The 25,476-nt window shown below is 48.9% G+C and overlaps 1 pseudogene; it reads left to right on the forward strand.

Annotated features, from left to right (window-relative positions):
- Nucleotides 1–12,861: 12,861 nt before the first annotated feature.
- LOC125126559 (uncharacterized) lies at nt 12,862–12,958 on the forward strand (annotated as a pseudogene).
- Nucleotides 12,959–25,476: the final 12,518 nt, after the last annotated feature.

A 25,476-nucleotide genomic window follows, 5' to 3' on the forward strand; every position in this document is an offset into this window, starting at 1 on the left:
CATCTCTGAGCATTTGCATATATTATGCCATCTGCCTGCAACACCCTTCTCATTCTCTCTGCTCTGCCATTTTCCATTAGCTCAGCTCCATTATTTCCTCCTCCATTCAGCCTTCCCTACCTCTCTGCTACACACAAAACCCAGTTCCCCACTCCTGAGCATCCCCAGACCGAGGTGCTATCCTCTGCCCCAGTTCCTATCGTACAGGACTGGGAGCATCTGTGCTGACCCTGTCTCCCCCAGATTGGATCTTTCTCAACAGCAAAAGTGGCAAACTTCTATTAATCCTTCAAAGCCCCACCTTAAATGACACCACCTCTGAACAACTTTGCCAGTTTCCTTTAACCAATACTCCATTCCTTCCCTGGGGTTTCCCCAGCCTTGGGTTCCCACTTCTACCCTTTGGAGCTAAGAACATTTGTGTCTAGCTCTGTCTCCTCCAAACTGGGGATTTTCAATGGCCAGGCCAAAGGATTTGGCCTTACTAAGCCCTCATGGTCTATTTAGTATGTGGCTGGTCACAGACAAGGCATTAGGAGTTTATTAAGTATGGGAATTCCCTGGCAGTTCAGTGGATTAAGGATCCAGTGTTGTCACTACTGTGGCTCTGGTCACTGCCATGGCTTGAATTCAGTCTCTGGCCCAGGAACATCTGCATGCCATGGGTGTGGGGGAAAAAAAAAAAAATATATATATATATATGTATATATATGTGTGTGTGTGTGTATATATATGTGTACTAAATATGAATGAATGAATGAATAAACAGACTTGTGGTTGCCAAAGGGGAGGAGGGAGGGGGAGGGAAGGATTGGGAATTTGGGATTAGCAGATGTAAACTATTATATATAGAATAGATAAACAATAGGGTCCTAATGTGTAGCACAGGGAAATATATACATATATATACATGTATATATATAAGAACACACATATACCTGAATCACTTTGCTGTACACCAGAAACACAACATCGTAAATCAACTATAATTCAAAAAATAAATTTTTTTTTTTGGTCTTTCTAGGGCCGCACCCACGGCATATGGAGGTTCCCAGGCCAGGTGTCAAATCAGAGCTGCAGCCACCAGCCTACACCACAGCCACAGCAATGAGGGATCTGAGTCACATCTATGACCTTCACCACAGCTCACGGCAATGCCAGATCCCTAACCCACTGAGCGGAGCCAGAGATCAAAGCCGCATCCTCATGCATGCCAGTCAGATTCCCCTCCACTGAGCCACGACGGGAACTCCCAAAAAATAAATTTTTAAAAAATGTACCCAGAATTGATTTCAATCAGGTACTATAAGACACACAGACACAGAAGTGCCCACCACAGGGGAGGAAGCTTATCCTCACAGATCCCTAGAAACAGGAAGTGGCATGCCACAGGGCCACATGGGGAAGCACCAGTGTTGAAGCGTGGGAAGCGTAGGGAAGCAGGGAGGGGGGAAATGTAGACAAGAGTCTTCACTATGATTTGACTAAAAGGAGTGGGCACAGCAAGGTAAGCAAGCTAAGGATATTTAAGCCAGAGCAAATAATTTCAGCAGAGCTTGGAGTGTAGGAACTGCCCCTAGATGCCTGGTACCTAGCCCTGGAGTCACAGGTGAAGGAGAACAGTGGCTCTCAGTGTGAGGGTCCCATAGAGGAGAGAGATGAGGGGAGGCATGGACTCTGGATTGATTGGCTGGCATAAGATCCACTTACAGGCCTGTCAGTTGCTACCTCTAGGAATTAGCTGGCCATCTCTCCAGGGTCAGCAAGGCCCCACAGATACCAAAACACCAGAAAATAAAGAAAACAGAAAGGCATAAGCAATGCAGGGTCCTCTCAGTGGAGGTGGTATTTAGAAGCCAACATCTGGGTACTCAGGGTACTCACGGCACCTGGGGTGTCTCAATCTCAAGGCCATCTTGGTGGACAGAGCTGGGAAATAGATAAATGCACACAAGGTGGATCCTCATTATTCCAGGATTCCACACTTGAAAATTCTACTCACTAACATTTATTTGTATCCCCCAAATCATTATGTGTGGTATTGCCAGTCATTCTCAGACATGCACAGAATGGTGAAACATTTGAGTCACCCAATGCACTCCTTCCCAGCTGAGGTGAAACCGGTGTCTTTTTTTCTTTTTCTTTTTTCTTTTTTTAGGGCTGTACCGCAGCATATGGAGGTACCCAGGCTAGGGGTTGAATCAGAGCTACAGCTGCCAGCCTACACCAGAGCCACAGCAAAGCAGGATCTGAGCCGCATCTGCAACCTACACCATAGCTCACGGCAATGCTGGATCCTTAACCCACTGAGCAAGGCCAGGGGTTGAACCTGCAATCTCATGGTTCCTAGTAGGATTTGTTTCTGCTGCACCACGCCGGGCACTCCAAGAACCAGTGTCCTTTTCATAGCCTGTTGAGTGCCATGGGTTTTGCATTTTGCTGCTGCACCTAAAGTGGCCCCCAAGCATAGAGCTGAAGTGCTGGCTAGTGTCCTAAGCACAGGAGGGCTGGGATATGCCTCCTGGAGGAAGTTCCTATATTAGATGAGCTTCCTTCAGGTGTGAGTTAGAGTGGGCTGTGAGCTCAGCGTTAATGAATCAATGACTTTTTATTAAATAAGCAGTCTTTAAGCAGATACATACATCACACAAGGTTATGTGTTGATCAGTTGATAAAAATGTGAGCAGAGGCTCACAGGAGCCTGACCAGTGTGTCCCCAGGAACAAGTGGTGCAGTGTTTACTGGTTCCACATTTGTAGCACAGAACTTCTGTGAATAAGAAGGGACCCTATGGAGCTCCCTGGTGGCCTAACAGTTGAGGATTCGGGTTGTCACTGCCGTGGCTCAGGTTTGATCCATGACCAGGAAATTTGTAGGCACCACAAAAAAAAAAAAAAAAGGGATTTCCCAACATGGCCCAGCAGAAAGGAATCCGACTAGGAACCATGAGGTTTCAGGTTTGATCCCTGGCCTTGCTCAGTGGGTTAAGGATCCAGTGTTGCCATGAGCTGTGGTGTAGTCACAGACGTGGCTTGGATCTGGCAGTGTTGTGGCTGTGGTGTAGGCTAGAAGCTGTAGCTCCAATTAAATCCCTAGCCTGGGAACCTCCATATGCCACGGGTGTGGCCCTAAAAAAGACAAAAAAAAATTTGTGAAATACACTTCTACCACAATATACATTAAAATCAAAACTGCTCTTTGTACACTGTGGGATATGAAATGACTGGCCAGTGGGCACCTGCTATCTAGCACAGGGAACTCCAGCCACTATTCTGTGATAATCTGTATGGGAAAGAATCTGAAAAAGAATGGATGTGTGTATCTGAGAAAAAAAAAAACACGAAAAAATCCCAAACACCTGCCCTTTTGGAATACTTATTGCTCATCACAGAGCAATCACCCAATGCTGGGAGCAAGCCTTTAGGAAATCTCCCCAACCCTAACTTCAGAGAGAGAGAAAATGAGGCTCAGGTGGTAGAGCTGAGTCTGTCCCAGAGTCCTGCCGCCACCAGCCTCTTGGCACAGGAAGCTTCTGACCTGGGTGGCTGCAAAGGCTTTCGATTCTGAGTTTTATTTGAAACTCTTCCCATCTCAGTTCCTTTATTGCCCTTTATCGGTGACCAGCAGTAAAAGTCCTCAAGGTTCCTGGGCAGGCAGGGGTAGGACAGATAACGAGAGACACGTGCCCTGGGAGTAGCTAACAGTTGCTTCCCCCCTCCTTTTTTGGCCGCACCCTGGGCATATGGACGCTCCCCGCCAGGGATCGAACCCAAGGTTCCACTTTGACCACATCTACAGCAAGGTCAGATCCTTAGCCCTGTGCACCAGACCAAGGATTGCACCGGCAACGCCAAAGGGACAAGCTGGATAATTAACCCACTGAGCCACAGCAGGAACTCTACTCACAATTTCTGAGCACTGCCTTCCTGCCAGGCTCCTTTCTCAAAAAAGACGTGTCCAAATACGTTTATGCAGGAAGGAGGTACAATTCTTTGATTCTTCCTCTGAGGACAAAGCCTAGACGCCATCCCAGGAGAGGAGAAACAAACAGTGGGCACACTGCAGCCCAGGTTTAGCAAATAAAAACACAGGACGTGCACTCAATTGGGAATTTCAGATAAACAACCAAGAATGTATTAGCATAAGAGTGTCCTATGAGGAGTTCCCTGGTGGCTCAGTAGGTTAAGGATACAGCAGTTGTCTCTTCCGTGGCGCAAACTGGATCCTTGGCCCAGGGAACTTCCTCATGCCTGCTGAGAGCGCAGCCAAAAAAAAAAAAAAAAAAAGGTGAAAAGTCTCCTATGCACGTTGAACTGGGCATTCTGTAGTTTCTGGAAGCCCAAAGCCCAGGCAAAGTCTCTGCTCCCCCGCCCCCCGCCCATGACAATCCCAGCCCTGACTTCAACGGATGGTAGTGTTTGTGTCCAGCCCTATTTTCCCCACCCAACCAGGTTTAGGTTTTTCGGGGTTTTGGTTTTTTTTTTTTTCAGCTTTTTACTTAATCTTTTTCTAGCTGTGATGAAATATGCATACCATAAAATTTACCATTTTAATCATTTTTTTAAGCACACAACTCAGTGGCGTTAAGTACATTCATGTTGTGTAACCATTTCCACCATCATCTCTAGGACTTTGTCATCTTCCCGAACTGGAACTCTGTCCCCATGAAACACTGACTCCCCCTCCCCTCCCCCAGGCCCTGCCCCACCATCTCCTTCCTGTCTCTGTGCATCTGACTCCTCTAGGGACCTCCTGGGAGTGGAATCAGACAATGTTTGTCCTTCTTGTCTGGCATCACATCCTCAAGGTCTCCATGTTGAAACAGGTGTCAGAATCTCCTTCCTACTTAAGGCTGAATCATATCCATTATAGGGATAGACCATATTGTGTTTATCTATCATCTCTTGATGGACACGGGGTGTTTCCACATTTGGCCTGTCATGGTGCAGCAGAAACAAATCTGACTAGGAACCATGAGGTTGCCGGTGCGATCCCTGGCCTTGCTCAGTGGGTTAAAGATCCGGCGTTGCCGTGAGCTATGGTGTAAGTCGCAGACGTGGCTCAGATCTGGTGTTGCTGTGGTTGGGGCGTAGGTTGGCAGCTGTAGCTCCAATTCAGCCCCTTGCCTGGGAACCTCTACATGCCATGGATGCGGCCCTAAAAAGCAAAAAAAAAAAAAAAAAAGTTGCTATGAACAAAAGTGTACAATATCTGAGTCTGTGCTCGGCATGTACCTGGGAGCGCAATTGCTGGGTCACAAGGTGATTCTATGTTTGACTTTCTTGGGGAGTGGGGATTGGCCCTTGGCATACAAAATTTCCAGGCCCAGGGATCGAACCCACACTACAGCTGCAATCCAAGTTACAGCAGTGACAACACCCGATCCTTAACCTGCTGAGCCACCAGGGAATTCCTACATTTGAACTTCTGAGGACCCACTGAACTATTTTCCATAGCAGCTGCATCATTTTCCATTCCCACCGGCTGGGCAGGAGGTGTCTGATTTCTCCAGCCTTGTCAATGCTCGTTACTTTTTTTGGGGGGTGGGGGTTGGGTTGGGTTGGTTTTTCATAGAGGTCCTAATGGGTATCTCCCTGTGGTTTTAATTTGCATTTCCCTGATGACTAATGAAAGATGTTAAACAGCTTTTCATGCACTTTCGGGTCATTTGCACAACTGCAGAAAAGTCTACTCACGTCCTCTGCCCACGGGTTGGTTTGACCTGCTCTTGAACTTGATACATGTGCAGCCAGGCCACTAGCTCTCCAGGCCTGGCCTCCTTCTAAGTCATGCCCGCAACACTGGTCAAGGTTGTGACACTAGTCCTTGACCATTTTCCATGCTGTGACCCTGGCCCAAGGGCCCTCAGGGTTTGGGTTTCTGGTTTGGGTCCTTCACCAGCCTATATTCTGCATCACTGTTTTTGTCCATCTGTAGGTGGAGAAATCAATTCAGTGAGTCAAGACTCACATTTTCATTTTCAGCAATATAGAACGGGAAATACAATGCATCATGCTTAGCAGTGGCAAGTGTTATCTTGGTCAACTTTTATTGGGGGGATGCACATATTTAAATTTGTCTCCTGAGTAGTAGGTAGGTATACATATGCATATATATATATATATATAGTCCTTTTAGGTCCACACCCATGGCATATAGAAGTTCCCAGGCTTGGGGTGGAATTAGAGCTGCAGCCACAGGCCTACCCCACAGCTCATAGCAATGCCGGATCCTTAACCCACTGAGCGAGGCCAGAGATTAAACCTGTGTCCTCATGGATATTAGTCAGGTTCATTACCACTGAGCCACAACAGGAACTCTTGTATACATATTTTTAGTTAATTTAATTTTACTGGGAGAAGATGTCATGGTCAAAAAAAGTTTGAAGGCCCCCCTTATATAGTGCGTCTTATTTCATAATTTAAATATTAACTGTCTGATGAGTTGATTCACTAAAATGGTGATTCCCAGCTGGGTGTAATTTTGCCCTATGGAGGGAGAGACAGACAGCAGGGGTTCCCTGGTGGCAAATCGGGTTAAGGATCCAGCATTGTCACTGCTGGGGCACAGATTCCATCCCTGGCCCAGGAACTTCCACCTGCCTCAGACTCAGCCAAAAAAATAAAAAAGAGAGACAGACAGACAGCTGGCCAGCTGGCAATGTTGATGATATTTCTGGTTGTCACAACTTGGGGGGTGGGATTCTGCCCCCAGGGGACACCAGTCGATGTTGGGGGACATCTGTGGTTGTCAAACCACAGGCTTCTGGCATCAACTAGGTGGGGCCCTGGCATGCTGCTCAACCCTCCACAGTGCCCAGAACAGCCAACCCCAGAGAATGACCTGGCCCCAAATGTCCTAGAGGGGGAGGGACCCTGTGTTAATTATTTGGGGAAAAAAAGTGATTTTGATCTCTTAGCTCAAATTACACACCAGAATAAATCTCCAATGGTCAGCTGGTGTAGACCAGAGTGGCCCCCACTACCTGAGTCACCGCCCCCCTCCCACTAGGTGTGCATTTAAATGTGTACAGCATCCCAAGACCTCGGTGGTCTGATGGTCATAGAAACCAGCCTCTTGGGGGTCTATGCAATCCCCTAATCCAATGGGTCTCTCTCATAACAGTCCTGCCTCCCCTGGGGACAATAGGCCATGTCTGGGAACATCTGGTTGTCACAACTGGGGGACTTCTGGCATCGAGTGGGTGAGGCCTGGGATGCTGTTCTGCACCCCACAGTGTCCAGGACGGTCCGCACAGACCAATGTCCAAGGGCGAGAGGGTAACCTGGACTAGACTGTCTGGAGTCTAGCGCCGTGTCCAGCACAGAGTCTGGCCCACGGTGGACGCTCTAGCCGGCCAGTTGAGGGCTGCCTGCTACCTGCTCAGCCTCTGCCCGGGGGCTTCAGCTCCTGGGACATGCTGCCCCCATGTGGTCGATCCTGGAATCGCAATCTCGGTCTCTGTTAGTGGGTGGAGCCCGCGCTGACAGGCTCGCCTGACCTTGGGGAGCGAAAGCGCTTTCTGCCAGAATGGGAATACTCCAGCTCGGTGCTGCCCGGCACACTAGCCGCTTGAGCCCCGGAGGGGTGGCCAGGGCCACTGGGGACATACATTTTTCATTTCATTTCATTTCCATCAATTGACGCGTAAGACTATTTGACAGTGTATGGCTAGTGGCCGCCATAGCTCTAGTCTGGGGTCGCTCCTGCTTGGCACAGGGGACATTTGGGCTGTCCTGGACATTGCAGGATGTGAGCAGCATTGCTGGCTGGGGGTGGGGCCGGAGATTTTGCCTTTCTATCAAGATTCCAGGTGATGCTGCTGGTGACCTGCCTGAGACCCACTGTCCTACCCCAGTGTCCCCCCACCCCCTCCAGCACTGCAGACAGGGGGTCAGCTCATCCTCTTGGGGCCGTCATGGGCGCTGTGGGGTGATGAGTAGCCTCCCTGCTCCACCCACCCGGTGCCAGGAGCCCTCCAGTTGTGACAACCACAGTGTCTCCAGACATCACCCAGTGTCCCCTGGGGACAGAATCACCCCCAGCTGAAAACCAATGCTCAAGAATGTTCAAGGCCATGCTCTCCACGGAACTTCCTGCCATGGGGGGCAATGATGGGCATCTTCCCTGTCCAGTGGGGTGGCCACCAGCCACAGTGGCTAGCCCCTGAGATGTGGCTTATGCAACTGAGGAGCTCAATTTTTTAATTTCCTTTCATTTCAGTTAATGTACACTTCTAACACCCAGCTAAGGGGAGCCTCACGCTGGATTTCATTCCATCCTTACAACTTTCTGGAACTCTTAGGACTCCTGTTTGCAGATGAGAAAACAAAAGTGCATGGAGTTCCCGTCGTGGCGCAGTGGTTAACGAATCCGACTAGGAACCATGAGGTTGCGGGTTCTGTCCCTGCCCTTGCTCAGTGGGTTAACGATCCGGTGTTGCCGTGAGCTGTGGTGTAGGTTGCAGACGCGGCTCGGATCCCACGTTGCTGTGGCTCTGGCGTAGGCCGGTGGCTGCAGCTCCGATTCAACCCCTAGCCTGGGAACCTCCATATGCCGCGGGAGCGGCCCAAGAAATAGCAACAACAACAACAACAACAAAAGACAAAAAGACAAAAAAAAAAAGAAAGAAAGAAAACAAAGGTGCAGAGAGAGGACTTGACTTGGTCCTCATCACTCAACAAGTAAAAGGCCAGAGTGAGGATACAAACCCACAGCTGCCTATTAACTAGGAGGCTACACTGCCTCCCAGGACTGGCTTGGGGGCATCTGGGGAAAGTTAAGGAGATATATGCAGGACAGAGAACTCGCCAGACTGGAGAAGGAATCTCATCTCTATCACTTCTTGGCTGTGTGAACTTAGGGGTATGTCTTGCCCTCTCTGAGCCCCTGGGTCTCCTTGGCTAGAGCCACTTCCTCTTGGGACTATTCTGGGGATTAAATCACATAGCCCATTGCCTTAGTCAGCTTGGGGTGCCATAAGAAAATACCATAGATGGGCTTAAACGACCAAAATCTATTACTCATGCTTCTGGAGACTTGTACACCAAGGTTCCTGGAAGGTCAGTGTCTGGTGAGAACTTTCTCCTTGGGTGGCAGATAGTGGCTTCTTGCTGTGCCCTATCATAGTAGAGAGACTGCTCTTATATCTTCCTCTTTTTTTATTTTATTTATTTATTTTTTGTTTGTTTTTAGGCTGCACTTGCAGCATATGGAAGTTCCCAGGCTAGGGGTTGAATTGGAGCTATAAGCTGCCAGCCTACACCACAGCCACAACACCAGATCCCAGCCAAGTCTGTGACCTACACCACAGCTCACGGCAATGCTGGATCCTTAACGCACTGAGCGAGGCCAGGGATGGAACCCGAAACCTCATGGTTCCTAGTTGTGTTCATTAACCACTGAGCCATGAAGGGAACTCCTCTTCCTCTTCTTATAAGGGCACTAATCCCATTATGAGGGCCCCACCTTCATAACCTCATCTAACCCTAACTCCATTCCCAAAGATCCCCACTCCAAATACTATCGGCTGAGGGTAAAGGCTTCAGCACAAGTCTGTTGGGGGGCAGGGGGGTGGGGCTCAGTTTCCTCAGCTGTAAAATGGGAGTGAACATGATGCCCACCTCCAGTGCTTGGGACAGTGCTGGCGATATGAGAGTTTGGTAGACCCTGGCCTCTGGCAATGAGGGGGGGCATTTATTTTGTTCAGGGGAGGGTGCAGGGATCTAGGTTCCAGGGAGCGAAAACAGCAGTTGCAGGTCCTGTGGGGTCTGTGCTATACCTGCACCTGCTATATAGATGGGAAAGCTGAGGCCCAGAGAGGGAGAGACTGTGGTCCAGAACCACACAGCCCACCAGGTGCACAGCTGCAGCTGGCCCTTGGCCCTTAGGTGTCTGAGGGAGGCAGCGGGGGCCTCTGGAGGGCAGGCCAGGTGGGCAGACATGACTTCCTGCTCCCTACAGCCCCTAAATGTGTCCAGATGTCCCCAGAAATACATCTGCTAGAGGTGGCCTCCTAATCATGGTACCTCATTAGCACACAGCCCCAGGGAAAGACTGGGAGCACCTTTTAAAGGCCTTAAACACCCAACAGCAGCTCCCAGCCCTGCCAATGCCAGGCTCCCAAGGGTGAAGCCTAAAGCTCCAGGGAGACGAAAAAGCACAAAAACAAAACACAGTCATTGTTAAGCTCGGCCCCAAGGGGCAAGGACCTAGAGGTCCCCTAGACCTATTGGCCTGGATTCCCAGCCCCTGCCAGGCTGGGTGCCCTCTATTGGGACCACACTCTCTCTGAGCCTCTCTTGTCCCCATTTTTAAAGTGGGTTACTAGTAAATAAATGACTGTGTAAAGAAGACTTAAAGGAGTTCCCATTGTGGCTCGGCGGGTTAAGAACCCGACTTGTATCCATGAGGATACAGGTTCGATCCCTGGCCTCCCTCAGTGGGTTAAGGATCTGGTATTGCCACAAGCTTCGGTGTAGGTTGCAGATTCAGCTCAGATCTGAGGTTGCTGTGGCTGTGGTCTAGGCTGGCCATATGCCACAGCTGTGGCCCTAAAAAAAAAAAACAAAAGGAAGACTTAGAACTGTTCCCAGCAGACAGACGGCCCATGCCATCCACAGCCTCTTGGTTGTTACCTTCTTTTCTTTCCCAGAGTCCCAGGCCCTGGGTGGTCTGGCCCTTGGGCCCCGCCCTGTCAGCTCTTTCTCTCCCCTCCAGCCCATTTCATGAGCCCCAATATCGGCAGCTTTTTCCCTCCTGGGAGCTTCTGCAGAGCCGTCTTCTCCAGCAGTTATCAGCCAGGCAAACCCCACATCCTTCATTTGAGGGGAAACTCAGCCCCCAGCCCAGTTCAGTTCCACTGTTATAAACCTTCCTGGGGAAAAAAAAAACCTCCCCAACCCCTTCTCTCAGTTTGCTATTTGGCTCCCATTAGAGCAGCCTCGCCTCCTAGTCCTCTGTGAGGGGCCATCCTGGGTGCTAGGGGGTGTGGAGCAGCATCCCTGGCCCCACCCACTCAATGACAGGAGCTCCCCCCTGGTGACAACCACAGATGTCACCTGATGTCAACCACAGATGTCACCTGATGTTGCAAATGTCCCCTGGAGGCAGAATTGCCCTAAGGTTGGGAACGGCTGCGTTAGAGTGGCCATCAAATAAAGGCCTGCCTCCTCCACTGGGAGCTGTCCTCCTCGGCCCCTCCTGTGTCTCTGTCCCCTCCTGGGCTCCAGGGTTCAGTACAAAGACATGCGCCCCAGACTGTCCATGTCCATCATGTCCTAGAAACACAGCTGCATCTCAGCCAGAGGAACAGAACTCAGGAAAGCTATGCTATGGTCTGAATTGTGTTTCCCCAGTTCCTAGGTTGAAACCCAAACCCCCAAATGTGATTGCATTTGGAGACAGGACCTTCAGGAGGTCCTGTCTATATGGCTAAATGTGGTCATAGAATAGAGTCCCAGGAGTTCCCATCGTGGCACAGTAGTTAACGAATCCAACTAGGAACCATGAAGTTGCTGCTTCGATCCTTGGCCTTGCTCAGTGGGCTAATGATCCGGCATTGCCGTGAGCTGTGGTATAGGTTGCAGACTCGGCTCGGATACCGAGTTGCTGTGGCTGTGGTGTCGGCCGGCAGCTACAGCTCCAATTAGACCCCTGGCCTGAGAACCTCCATATGCAGCAGGTGCAGCCCTAGAAAAGACCAAAAAAAGAAAAAAAAAAAAAGAGAAAAGAATAGAGTCCCAGTCTGATAGAGCTGGTGTTCCTATAAGAAAAGGAAGAGAGAGAGCCATCCATCCATGCACCTACAATGGGGAAAGGCCATGTCAGACAGTGAGAAGGTGGCTGTTTGCAGGCCAGAAAGGGAGCCCTCACCAGAAACCACATCGGCTGGAAACTTGATTTTGGACCTGCCATCCTCCAGAACTGTGAGGAATAAATGCCTATTGTTTATAAGCCACCCAGTCTATGGGATTTCCTTATGGCAGCCCCACCCAATGAAGTGGCCTTCTGCTTCTGCTTTGACTAGGCAGCCAATTCCTGAGGAAAATGATTTTCATGTTGACCAAGATTCACTGAGCACTTACTGTGTGACAAACCCTTTGCAGGGAAAAAATGATGAATTAAAAAGTTAGAGTTCTAGGAGTTCCCGTTGTGGCTCAGCAGTAACAAACCTGAGTAGGATCCATGAAAATACGGGTTTGATCCTTGGCCTTGCTCAGTGGGTTAAGGATCTGGTGTTGCTCTGAGCTGTGGTGTAGGTCGCAGACGCGGCTCAGATCCCACGTTGCAGTGGCTGTGGTGTAGGCTGGCAGCTGCAGCTCTGATTCTACCCCTAGCCTGGGAACTTCCATATGCAGCACCTTTGGCCCTAAAAAGCAAAAACTAACAAACAAAATATGTGGCACATCAGATTAAGGACCTGGCATTGCCCCTGCAGTGGCTCCAGTCACAGAGATGGTGCAGGTTCCATCCCTGGCTTGGGAACTTCCACGTGCCTTGGGTGCTGCCAAAAAAATAGAGAAGATCGAGCGAGTGTACATCAGGCTCTTTTTAGGAAGGCCCAAGGTGATCCATCTGGGGATGATAGTAAGCTGAGACCTAGGAAGGAGTGAGGGGGTAAGCCAGGTGATCTTTGGAGGAAGAGCCTCCCAGGCAGAGGGAACAGCCCATGCAAAGGCCCCAGGGCAGGACCATGTCTGGTGTGTTACAGGAACATCAGGGAAGTCTGTGAGGAGCAGAGTGAACAAGGAGGAGAGGAAGGAGGTGAGAGTAGGAAAGCGCCGGGGGATGGGATAGGGTGGGCTGCAGGGCCTTGTGGGCGGTGGGGATAACTTTGAATATCACTGAAAATGCATTAAAGTGCTTGCTTCAGCAGCACATATACTAAGATTGGAAGAAAGATTAGCATGGCCCTTCTGCAAGGATGACATGCAAATTTGCGATGTTCCATATTTTTAAAAATTTAATCCCAAAATTATAGGTTTCTTTTTTTTTTTTTTTTTCTGGCTGCACCCATGGCACATGGAAGTTCCCAGGCCAGGGAATGAACCTGCCCCACATCAGTAACCAGAGCCACAGCCTTGACAATGCCAGATCCTTAACCCACTGAGCCACCCTGGAACTCCTAGCTTGCTTCATTTTTTATTACACAGGCAATTGAAGTACATGGTACAATGAAATAGGCAGGATATTCAATTTAATTTTCTATCTATGAGAATTTCACAATAGTATCAGTTTATTTTGTAAAAATAGGAATAGAATGCATCAGGGAACCCAGGGGGAGTCTTGAACAGGAAAGAACATGACCTCATTTCTGTTTTCAAAACTCTCCCTCTGAGCAGGGTTCCCCCTGCTGGAGAAGGGAGTTAAAATATGGAACAAGGGAAGGAATAAATTCTGGGTGATGGAATGGCATTGGAGGGATCAGTGTGAACTCACATTTCCAAGCTAGATAGATGAATAGATAGATAATAGGTCGATGATAGGTAGATAGATAGATAGATAACAGATTTAGATGTAAATACATGAGTGTGTGTGCGTGTGTGTGTGTGCCTTCTGCACACTAGAAGTTCCCGGAAGCAGCAAAATCCCAGTATTTTAAGCGTACCTATCACCCAGATTTTGGTTTCTAAATATCATTCTCCATCAACAGGAACCAGGCTCTGCCAAGAGATGGCTGATGCCAAGAGTGGAACAGGAAAGGGACAAGATGAGCTTGGAACATCTTGTAGGACCAGAACAGAAGGTGAAGATGGGGGCCACTTTAGAGGAGCTTCTAAATAGGGGACTAATTAGGCAACAGTTTGAGCCTCTCAGTAAATAATACCAGATAGTTGCCCATGGCAACCATTGTGCTAATGATTCAGGTGAGAATGCTAAAATGGATTAGTGAAAGTTTGATGAGAGACAGGATATATACATGGTCCCAAAGCACATCTTCACCAGATGCTCATTACTTACAAAGGGAAGATAGCAACCACCATGACCCAGATCACATCACCAGAAATGAGACAAAGGGACTTAAATGCACCTCCTAATATGATGCACTGAGGAAGACACAGCATCACTTCTGAAATGTTCCCGTCAAAGATGCACAATGAATCTGATCGAGAGGCAACAGCAGAAAAATCCAAACTGAGGGACAGTCTACAGAACAACTAGGCAAAGATGCCAATGTCTTGAATACAAAGCAAGTCTCAGGAACTGTTCTAGATGGAAGGAAACTAACAGATCTAAACGCACTTCGCAATCAGGATTTTCTTTTACTATAAAGGACATTATTGGGGCAACTGTGAAATCCGAATATAGACCACGGATTAGGTAAAAAATATTGTCAACATTTTTTTTGGCTGTGCCCACGATATACAAAAATTCCCAGGTCAGGGATCAAACCCAAGTCACAGCAATGACCACTGGATCTTTAACCCACTGAGCCACCAGGGAACTCTTCCATATTATTTTCTTGATCACTTATTTTTGACCGTTACACTGAGGTTCTGTAAGAGAATATCCTTGTTTGTAGAAAATACCAACCATGGAGAATTTGGGGGTAAAGTACTATTATGCTTGCAACAAAGTCTTGAATGGATTAAAAATAAAAAAGGAGAAGTTCCCTGGTAGCTCAGTGAGTTAAGGATCCAGGAGTTGTCATTGCTGTAGTGTGGGTTTGATCCCTAGCCTGGGAACTTCCACATGCCCCAGGCGTGGTCTAAAGAAAGAAAGAAAGAGTGAGAGAGGGTGCAAACTTGGTAAAAGATTCACATTTGTGGAGTTCCCATCCTGGCTTAGCGGAAACGAATCCAACTGGGAACCATGAGGTTGCCGGTTCAATCCTGGGCCTCGCTTAGTGGGCTAAGGATCCGGCATTGCCATGAGTTGTGGTGTGGGTCACAGACACAGCTCAGATCTGGCATTGCTGTGGCTGTGGTGTGGGCGGGCAGCTGTAGCTCTCCCTAGCCTGGGAACCTTCATATGCTGCAAATACAGCCCTAAAAAATAAATAAATAAATAAATAAATAAATAAAATAAGGCAAAAAAGATCCACATTTGAGGAATCTGGGTAAAGGGTGTCTTGTAGAGCTCTTTGTACAACTATTCTTGCAACTTTTCCGTAAAACTAAAATTATGTCAAAATAAAAAGCTAAAAGGAAAAATAAACTAAAAAAGAAAACCAGCTCCCCCTGGCTGTTTTGGGTCATGGGGATGGACAGTGGAGAGACCCACAGTCCTGTGCCCCATTCTTGGCTACCCCACGTCCTGGTTCTGTCTTTGCATGAGCCGCTGCTCCTCACTGAGCTAGTGTCCTTAACTGTAAGATGGGTCAATAATAATAATATCTGTCTTGTCAGAGTATCGATTTGGAAGATCTAGCCCAGGACCTGGCAGTGAGCTGGGCAATCAGTCCAAGGGTGTTTGGGGTGACAGGGGCAGGAGTGCAGCTGAAGAAGTTATGGAAACAGTGATCATGTCAGTCCCCAGCATTCCCTTCACTCTCCTGTCACGGTCCTTATTTTTTATAGAGGGTTTACATTTTATGGTTTCCCACAGAGCAGCGCCTTCACTTCACTTTCTCTCCAAGTAGTTAGTTTGGAGCTAGACCCACCCACTTACTATTGATGGGGGCACGTGACCCAGACCCAACCAATCAGAGCATTTAACCCTGCTATAGGAACAGAAGCAATGAAGGCATGTGATCCTAGTCTGACCAATCAGAGTATTTCCCTCTAGCCCATTAATAGTGACTGGTGGGGTGGTGAAATGGGTAAAGGTCGTCAAAAGGTACAAACTTCCAGCTTAAAATAATACTTAATACTGTGGATGTTGCTAAGAGAGTAGATATTAAAAGGTTTCATCACAAGAAAAAAGTTTTCTATAACTACGCATGGTGAGGATGTTAACTTATTGTGGTGATCATGTCTCAATGTATACAAATATCACATCATTATGTTGTACCACTGCAACTAATATATGTTGATTATATCAAAAGAAAAAAAAAACCTCTAAATGGGGGAAATCATGTGACCAAAGAATGGCCAATGAGAGCATTCTACTCTGGCCATAATGTTGAATCAGAGTGTCATATGACCTGAGCCTGGCTAATGAGAATGAGCCCTGGGACTTATCAGGTAACTAAACAGAAGGAATCAGCTGGAGTTGCTGAGCTGCCAGGGTGGAATCCTAAAGCTGCCAGGAGACTGTTTACCACCCTAGAAAACAACTGTCCCAGGAATGAAGCCAACACAGAGCACAGAAAAGCTGAATGGAGAGACACAGAATCCTGATGATAAATGTTTGAGGCCCTGGACCCAGCCATGCCTGAAATGAGCCCTAACTTTCTGGATGTTCAGTTCCATGTAATTAAGCCATTTGAGGTTTTTTCTCTTTCTTTTTCTGTCACCTCTACTCAAAAAATCCTAAATGAGATGTGAAACTATTGCATTGAATAAAAAGATGTTTGTTGACTTGCACTAGGCTACTAACTCTATAGTTGGTGAAAAAGAGCTGGATTCTGTGTACATTTGTGAAGCTGGAACCAATGGGATTGTTGATAGATTATAACAGCGTATTTGTTTGTATAGCTATGTAATTAACATCTGGCTTCCCTGATAGACTCTAAGGTTGGGGTCAGTGTGGATCACTGTATCCCTAGCATCTAGACCAGGATCGGGCACATAGTAGGTGCTAAAAAATTCTTGTGGAATGACAGCTTTGAAGGTGGGAATAAAGGGCAGGGATTCCAAAGATACATAAATGATAGAATCCATCATTACCCCTTTCTGAGCCTCAGTTTGCTCATCTGGAATGTAGGGATAATAATTACTACCTCACTCACTCATTTCACAAATATCTGATTTTTTAAAAACATTTATGGCTGCACCCATAGCATCAGGGATTGAATCTAAGCTTCAGCTGGGACCTGCAATGCCAGATCCTTAAACTCACTGCACCAGGCCAGGGACTGAATCCTCATCCTCGACCCAAGCCTCAGTCAAATTCTTAACCCACTGTGCCACAGCAGGAACTCCCACAAATACCTGATTTTTGCACTGAGTAGCAGTCCTTTGCCAGACACAAGGTGTGTGCTGGGACCTAACAGTAAACAAGACAGTCTTTCACAGACCCTTTAATCTGACAGGACCGACAGATAATAAAGAAGACAACAATTAAACATGATCATTTTAGAGTGATAAATGCTATTTTAAATAACAAAACAAGATGATATAAAAAAATGGTTTTTCCCCCATTGGACTATTCAGGGAAGGCCTCTCTGAAGAACTTCTATTTAAGCTGATGAGAAGGGTTAAGTCCATGGGAAGACCTATGGGAGAGCACTGGCAGAGGGAACAGCAAGTGCAAAGGCCCTGAGGTCAGTCTGAACTTCCATGTTTATGTGCCTTCTACAGCAGTGCTAGAACAGAAAATTAGAGGCCATACAACAAATGCCTGATTAATGTCAGTTTATTCTCTATCTTTTTTGTTTGTTTGTTTGTTTTTGCTTTTTTAGGGCTGCACCTTAGGCATATAGGAAGTTCCTGGGCTAGGGGTCGAATCAGAGATACAGCTGCCAGCCTATGCCACAGCCACAGGATCTCAGGATCTGAGCCTCGTCTGTGACCTATACTAAAGCTCATGGCAACGCTGGATCCCTGACCTACTGAGCAAGGCCAGGGATCAAACCTTCATCCTCATGGATACTAGTTGGATTTGTTTTCACTGCACCACAGTGGGAACTCCTCCCTACCCTTTTTCCATGGTAAATGGCTTGGCAAATAGGAGGCATTTGTTAAAGGATGTGGAAGAAAGAAAAAATAATATAATAATAATCACTAATTTCCTCATTTAGTGGATTTGGAAAGTCATATGAACTAAATCTGTTCAATTAGAGCACCTATTCAGACAAGAATATTGAATCAGGGAAGTTCCCTGATGCAGTGGGTCAGGGATCTAGCATTGTCACTGCTGTGGTGCAGGTCACTGCTGTGGTGCAGCTTCCAGACCCTGGCTAGAGAACTTCTGCATACTCCAGGCCAAAAAAAAAAAAAAAAAAAATGGAGGATTTCCCGTCATGGATCAGCAGTAATGACTCAAACTAGTATCCATGAGGATGTGGGTTCCATCCCTGGCCTCATTCAGTAGGTTGGGGATCTGGCATTGCCATGAGCTTTGGTGTAGGTCGCAGACATGGCTCAGATCCCTCATTGCTGTGGCTGCCAAAACAAAAAAAAAAAAAAGGAAAAAGAAAGAAAGAAAGACTCAGGGTAATCATGTGACCCAAACCTATCCAATCAGAGGATTCTATGAGGTCATAAGTCTTGAATTCCCAGATGTCATGTGACCCAAGCCTGGCCAATCAAAGGATTTTTATCAAGCCATTAAAACCTTGACTAGGAATGTCATGTGTTACCCATGAATGCTAAGTGCTTTCTGGCTCCAATGTTATTATTTAATTCTCCTAACAACCCAGAGGATCCTTATAACCCATCATTCATCCATTCATTCACCATTTATTCATTACTTACAGTGAACCAGGCACTGTTCCACATTCTGGGGATACAACTGTGACCAGGACAGTCAAAAATCCCTCCCTTCTGGAGCTGACATTCTAAAGATGGAGAAAACCAACAAATAAATACATAAAGATATCATATGTTGGATGGCGAGGAGTCCTATGTGGTAAAGTTGACTTTGTTACTGAGCCGGGTTGGTGCGGGAACAAGGGACAGTTTCCACAGGGCTGGGAAGAGGGAATCATTAAAGTGAGTGATGGGAGTTCCCATTGTGGCTCAGTGGTTAACAAGTCCAACTAGTATCCATGAGGACTTGGGTTTAATCCCTGGCCTTGCTCAGTGGGTTAAAGATCCGGCGTTCCTGTGAGGCTAGCAGCTGTAGCTCTGATTTGACCCCTCGCCTGGGAACCTCCATATGCCATCGGTGAGCCTCTAAAAAGACAAAAAAAAAAAAAGTGAGTGATGGAAGTGTCAGCTGGATCCTGTTTTTATTTAAAATTTGGAAATTTTGTTCATCATGGAAATTTTTTCTTTACTTTTGATTTGTTCAATATTGCCTCATGCAAACCAAAACCACAATGAGATACCACCTAACACACAATAGGATGGGTATTTTTTTATTTCCTGCACCTGTGGCGTGTAGAAGTTCCCAGGCCACGGACCAAACCCATGCCATAGCAGCGACCTAAGCCACTGCAGTGACAATGCCAAATCCTTAACCCATTGCACCACAAGATAACTCCCTACATATATATTTTTAGAGGACAATAACAAACATTGTCAAGGATGTGGAGAAATTAGAACCTTTTTGCATTGCAGTTGAGAATGTAAGATGGTGGAGCGCTATGGAAGTTTCGTGATTCTTCAAAAATTAAATATAGGATTACCCTATGACCCAGCAATTCCATTTCTGGGTATACACCCAAGGGAAATAAAATAATACATTCACATAAAAACTCTTAGGAGTTCCTGTAGTGGCTCAGCAGTTATCAAACCCCACCAGCATCCACGAAGACGTGGGTTCAATCCCTGGCCTTGCTTGGTGGGTTAAGGATCTGGCGTAACCAATGAGCTGTGGTGGTAGGTCACAGACGTGGCTCGAATCTGGTGTTGCTGTGGCTGTGGTGTAGGCCAGAGGACCCCTGATCGGACCCCTAGCTAGGAACCTCCATATGCCTCGGAGACGGCCCTAAAAAGACAAAAATACAAACAAACAAACAAACCCTTTTTGGAGTTCCCATCGTGACACAGCGGAAACGAATCCAACTAGGAACCATGAGGTTTCGGGTTCAATCCCTGGCCTCGCTCAGTGGGTTAAGGATCTGGCATTGCTGTGGATGTGGCATAGACCAGTGGCTACAGCTCTGATTAGACCCCTAGCCTGGGAACTTCCACATGCTGTGGGTGTGGCCCTCAAAAGACCAAAAAAAAAAAAAAAAAGCCCTTTTATATGGTAGTTCTTGCTGTGGTGCAGTGCGTTAGGAATATTACTGCAGTAGCTGGGGTCACTGCAGAAGAGCAGGTTTGATTCCCAGCCCGGTGCTGTGGGTTAAAGCATCTGGGACTGCTGCAGGTGCTGCATAGATGGCAGCTGCGGCTTACATTCAGTCCCTGACCTGGGAATTTCCATATGCCCTGGGTGCAGCCATTAAAAAACAAAACAGGAGTTCCCGTCGTGGCTCACTGGTTAACAAATCCGACTAGGAACCAAGAGGTTTCAGGTTTGATCCCTGGCCTCACTAAGAGGTTTAATGATCCGGCGTTGCCGTGAGCTGTGGTGTAGGTTGCAGACGCGGCTCGGATCCCGCGTTGCTGTGGCTCTGGCGTAGGCCGGTGGCTACAGCTCCGATTCATCCCCTAGCCTGGGAACCTCCATATGCCGCGGGAGCGGCCCAAGAAATAGCAACAACAACAACAATAACAACAACAACAACAACAAAAAGACAAAAAAAAAAAAACATCAAAGTGTTCCCTTGTGGTACAGCAGGTTAAAGATCCAGTGTTGTCACCGCAGCAGCTTGGATTGCTGCTATGGCTTGGGTTCAGTCCTTGGCCTAGGAATTTCCACATGCCTTGGGTGATGCAAAAAAAAAAAAAAAAAATTGATTGTGGAAGTTCCCTAGTGGGCTACTAGTGGCCTAGTGGTTATGGACTCAATGTTGTCACTGCTGTGTCTCGGGTTTGATCCCTGGCTTGGGAACTTCTGCAAAGCCATGGGTATAGTCAAACAAAACAAAACAAAAAGTATATCCAACCTAGTCCAAGCCCTGCCAGAATTAAATAAGAAAGTCACAATAAAAAATTGTGAAGGTGACATTTAAGCTAAGACTTGAAAGGAATTAGCCAAACAGGGCTTTGGGGATGAGCTTTCCAGGCAAAGGACCCAGCCTGTGCAAAGGCCCTGGGGCAGGATTGGGCCTGGTGGGTTGGAGGAACAGCAACAAGGCCCATGTGGCCGAAGCAGAATGAGTGAGGGGGATAGAGGAAGGAGGGGAGCAGAGGGCAGGGAGGGATGTGCAGGGCCTTGTGGACCATGGAGAAGACTTTGACTTTTAACCCCAAGGAGGTGGGGGCCCTGGAGAGCTGTAGGCAGAGAGAGGACAGAACCTGAGTCTGCTCTGCAAGGGGAAGGATTTTTGTCCTCTTTAGTCACTGCTGTAAACTCCCACTTAGAACCATGCCTGCAGAATTCGCTGGTGGCTCAGTGGGTTAAGGATCCAGTGTTGTCACTTCTGTGGTGCTGGTTGGATCCCTGGCCCTAGAACTTGCGCGTGCCATGGGCGAGGGGAAAAAAAAATGAACTATGCTTGGCACACAGTAGGTGCCATAAATATTTACTGAGGGAATGAATGAATAATAGCTCCATTTGGGGAGCGGGGATTCGGGTGCAGACCAGTGAACTCACACTGCTATGGGTCACCTAGCCCAGTTATGGCAGCCAAGGCCTCAAACCCAGACTGGGACAGCTGAGGCCCCAGCTCTACCAGGCCTATCACAGGGAGGTCTCCATGCACGGCGGCCACCTGTTTCCTCCCCGCCTCTGATTAATGACCATGCAGCCCCATCCATCATGCGCCAGCCAGCGCCTGGCTCTGCTCCGGAGGCCGCAGGGCCCAGCGCTCATTTGTAAGCAGGCCGTGAGGCTGGTCTCAGACTGTTGGATACAGGAGACAGATCCCCGCCCCAACTTGGCCCCAGATGTGGCCTTAGGAACCCCAGGGGGAGGCAAGATCAGGATGTGGCTCCGAGGAGGATCTGGGGACGGCAGCCGCCCACACGGTGAGATCTTCGAAAGAAAGCCCCAACTCCCCCCAAATTAATTATCCGAAGAAGACTGTTCCCTCCTGGATTGCAGCATTCTTCCCTGCCTTTCCGTACCCACCGATGCTCTGTTCTTTCTACCCCCCAAAAGCTCCCCACACAGCGGGCCGGCCCAGCCTCTCTCTGCGGCTCTAAGCCAGAGCTTCTCAGCTGGGGGTGATTTTGCCCCGGGAGACACTCTGTCTGGATGGGGAGGTGAGCCTGGCATCGAGTGGGTGGGGCCAGGGATGCTGCTCCCCACCACTTAGTGCCAAGGACAGTCCCCTTAGAGAATGTTCCAGGCCAGATTTCAAGAGTGCAGACTGACAAACCCTGCTCTAAACTCCCTCATAGCTCCCTAGTGCTCTCCAGGTACACTCCCAACTCCTCAGTCCAGAATGCAGGACCCTGAATCTTCCAGGCTCCTGGCCTCCTCCAGGCAGTATTCCCGCCATGCGGGAATACCTTCATGCTCCACCTGGAGGGGCAGTATTGCATAGCGGTCAAGGGCCCAAGGACCTGGGGTGACTGCCACTATCACCGATCAGCTATGTGATTTTAGCCAAGTCTCTCAACCTCTCACTGTCTTCATTTCCTCATCTTTCAAATGGGCATAATGGCAGTACCTAGAGTTAAAAGGCTAAAGCAGAGACTGCTACATGTTAAAAACTTATACGGGCAGGTTGGTTTATTATCATCATTATTCTGGTCATGGTGTTCAGGGGCTTAACGTGGGATCTCAGTCCCCAGACCAAGGATGGAACCTGGGCTGCAGCTGTAAAAGCACTGAGTCCTAACCACCAGACCACCAGGGAACTCCCTGGGTTGGTTTATTATTATTCACACTTCTGGGCATCTCTTCATGCTGAAAAGCCCAGGCTTCATCCCACTGTACTGGGGGTGTCTGTGTCCAGCTCTGACCTTCCACAGACCTTCTGGGTTCTGCTAAAATGGTCACTAAGTGCCCCCTTACTGGGAGCTGCCTGCCTAGATGATGAGGGCCAGATGTAGGTGGTGTCCCAGGAGAAAAGGTGTCTGGTCCCCACGAGGGGTGGGGAGGGTTGGGAGCAGGGTGGTTTCTTGGACCTGTGACTCCTGAAGCCCTACAGACCCTGCCTTCAAAGGAAGGGCCCTGCACTTGGTTAAAGGATGTTTTCTCCATCTCCCCCCCCTCCCCCCCGCTTTTTACGGCCACACCCACAGCATATGGAGGTTCCCAGGCTAGGGGTCTAATCAGAGCTACAGCTGCTGGCCTATACCATAGCCACAGCAATGAGGGATCTGAGCCAAATCTGGGACCTACACCACAGCTCATGGCAATGCCAGATCCTTAACCCACTGAGTGAGGTCAGGGATCGAACCCCCAACTTCTTGGTTCCTAGTCGGATTCGTTAACCACTGAGCCACAACGGGAACTCCTGTTTTCTCCATCTTTAAATTCCTGATCCTTTGTGAACACGAGGCCCTGCATTTTCATTTTGCCTCGAGTCCAGAAAATTCTGTACCCCGTTCTGGAGACTCCAATATGATTTGTGGGGTCTGCACATTCCAGAACTGTTAGGAATAAATTTTCTAAAAGTTTGTGCCTTTCTCTTTTTTCAGGGCAAGAGGGCATGCAGAAGTCCCAGGGCCAAGGATCAAAACTGTGCCACAGCAGCAACCAGCGCCACCTCAGTGACAATGCCAGATGCTTAACCTGTGAACTACTAGGGAACTCCTGTGCCTTTTGTCTCATATGAGGGAGACCCTGCATTTTCATAGCAGACCCCTTTGGATGCTATCTCATTTAACATGATGGTGTTTTCCTCATTGTGAATTTTTGGACATGAATTTTTATTGTTAAAAATATTGTGTTGGAGTTCCCATTGTGGCACAGCGGAAACAAGTCTGACTAGTATCCACAAGGATTTGGGTTCAACCCCTGGCACTGCTCAGTGGGACAGAGATCTGGCATTGCCATGAGTTGTAGTATAGGTAGCAGATGCAGCTCAGATCCTCTGTTGCTGTGTCTGTGGTGTAGGCCAGCAGCTGCAGCTCCGATTCGACCCCTAACCTGTGAACCTCCATATGCCGTGGGTGCAACCCTAAAAAGAAAAAATATATATACATATGTATAGTGTTAAAGTATTGTTTTATCTTGATGGGTTTGGGGGGTGGGAGGGGCTTAAATTTTGCTTATTCATTTCAACCTTGTCCTGGACCCTCATCTTCCTGGAAAAGGTGACCACAGTCCTAAGTCTCCATTTTACAAATGGGAAAACCCAAGGCTGGAAGAATTTAAATTCATCCAGGAGGCAAAGGTGCATAGTGGATGATGATGATGGTGACAATTAAGAGCCTATGTATTTAGCACTTGCTGGAACTTAATGTGCCTTATTTCTGGTTTCTTGGAGGCCTGCTCTCCACAGGAAAGGGAGAGAGATCCTATCAAAGTCCCCATCAGTCCTGTTTCTCCTCTGCCCACCGTCTCACAGGGCTCCCATCCCACTCCGAGCAAGCCCAAATCTTCCCTGAGCCCACAAGGCCCTGCACCATCTGTCCCACCTCATCACCAGCTACAGAATTTGCAGGCCCCAATGCAAAACAAGACCATTCAAAAATTATTAGGAATTTCCAGACCAACACAGCAGATCATCCACCCAAGCAGAGGCCCTTCTGGAAGCCGGGCCTCTGTGCAAATTCCAGAAGCTGCTAGCCCTGCCTCTCTGCTCCCTTTTCCTCTCAAGCACCCCACCCCCACCTGTGCCAGGCACAGTGCTGCCTCAGTACCTTTGCACTGGCTGTTTCTGCCTCCTAAAATAAGCGACCAACCCCATAGCCTACTGGCTCCCTCTCTCGTCTTCAGATCCGCTTAGCAGCCAAAGAGGTCCATCTGAGTTCCCTCTGTTTAAAATCAAATCTTCCCGGCCCTCCCTCCTGCTTTCTTTTCTCTATAGCTGTTACCACCATCTGACCTGCCAGGGACCTGGCTCTTTGGCTGGTCTCTCTGTCTTCTGTCTTCTCCACCAGGGTAGGGACTCTGTACCCCCTCCCACCCCGCACACAGTAGGCGCTCCATTAATGTGAGTCAAGGTATGGCTCCCAGGAGGTCGGCGGTATGATCCCCGCCTTTCTACGGAGGAGGAAACCGAGGCTCAGAGAAAAGCCAGTGAGCCAAGGTTACAGAGCATGTCCCTGACACGCGTCCGGGTCGCGCCATGACAGCGCCGGCGGTTTCGATGGGGGCAGCCGGGCCCCAAGCTTTGACCGATGGGGAAACCGAGGCCCTGGCTGTTGCCGAGGCCACCCGGCCGGGAGGGGCCGCGGCGGGGCGGGGGCGCGCGGGCCCAAGGTCACCGCGCCGGCCGGCCCGGGGGAGGCGGATGGGTGGGGATCCGCGGGCCTCCCCGGGCGCGCGCCCCCCCCTCGGCGGCGCGCACGGGGCCCGGGAAGCAGCAGCGGCGGCGGCGGCGGCGGCGGCGGCGACAGCAGCAGGTGGAGCCGGAGCCTCCGCGCAGCCGAGGCCGCGGCCACTGCCGGCGTCGCCGCCATTAGACAATAGGAGCGGCGGCCGGGCGTGCGGGGAGGCGGGCGGCGGGGAGGGGCGGGGAGGGGCGCCGGGCGCGCAGGAAGCGGGGCCCGGGGCGCGCCGGGGCCGGGCGCGCGGGGAGGGGGCGCAGGAAGCGGG

This window comes from Phacochoerus africanus, chromosome 4 (assembly GCF_016906955.1).
Source record: "Phacochoerus africanus isolate WHEZ1 chromosome 4, ROS_Pafr_v1, whole genome shotgun sequence".
NCBI lineage: Eukaryota > Metazoa > Chordata > Mammalia > Artiodactyla > Suidae > Phacochoerus > Phacochoerus africanus.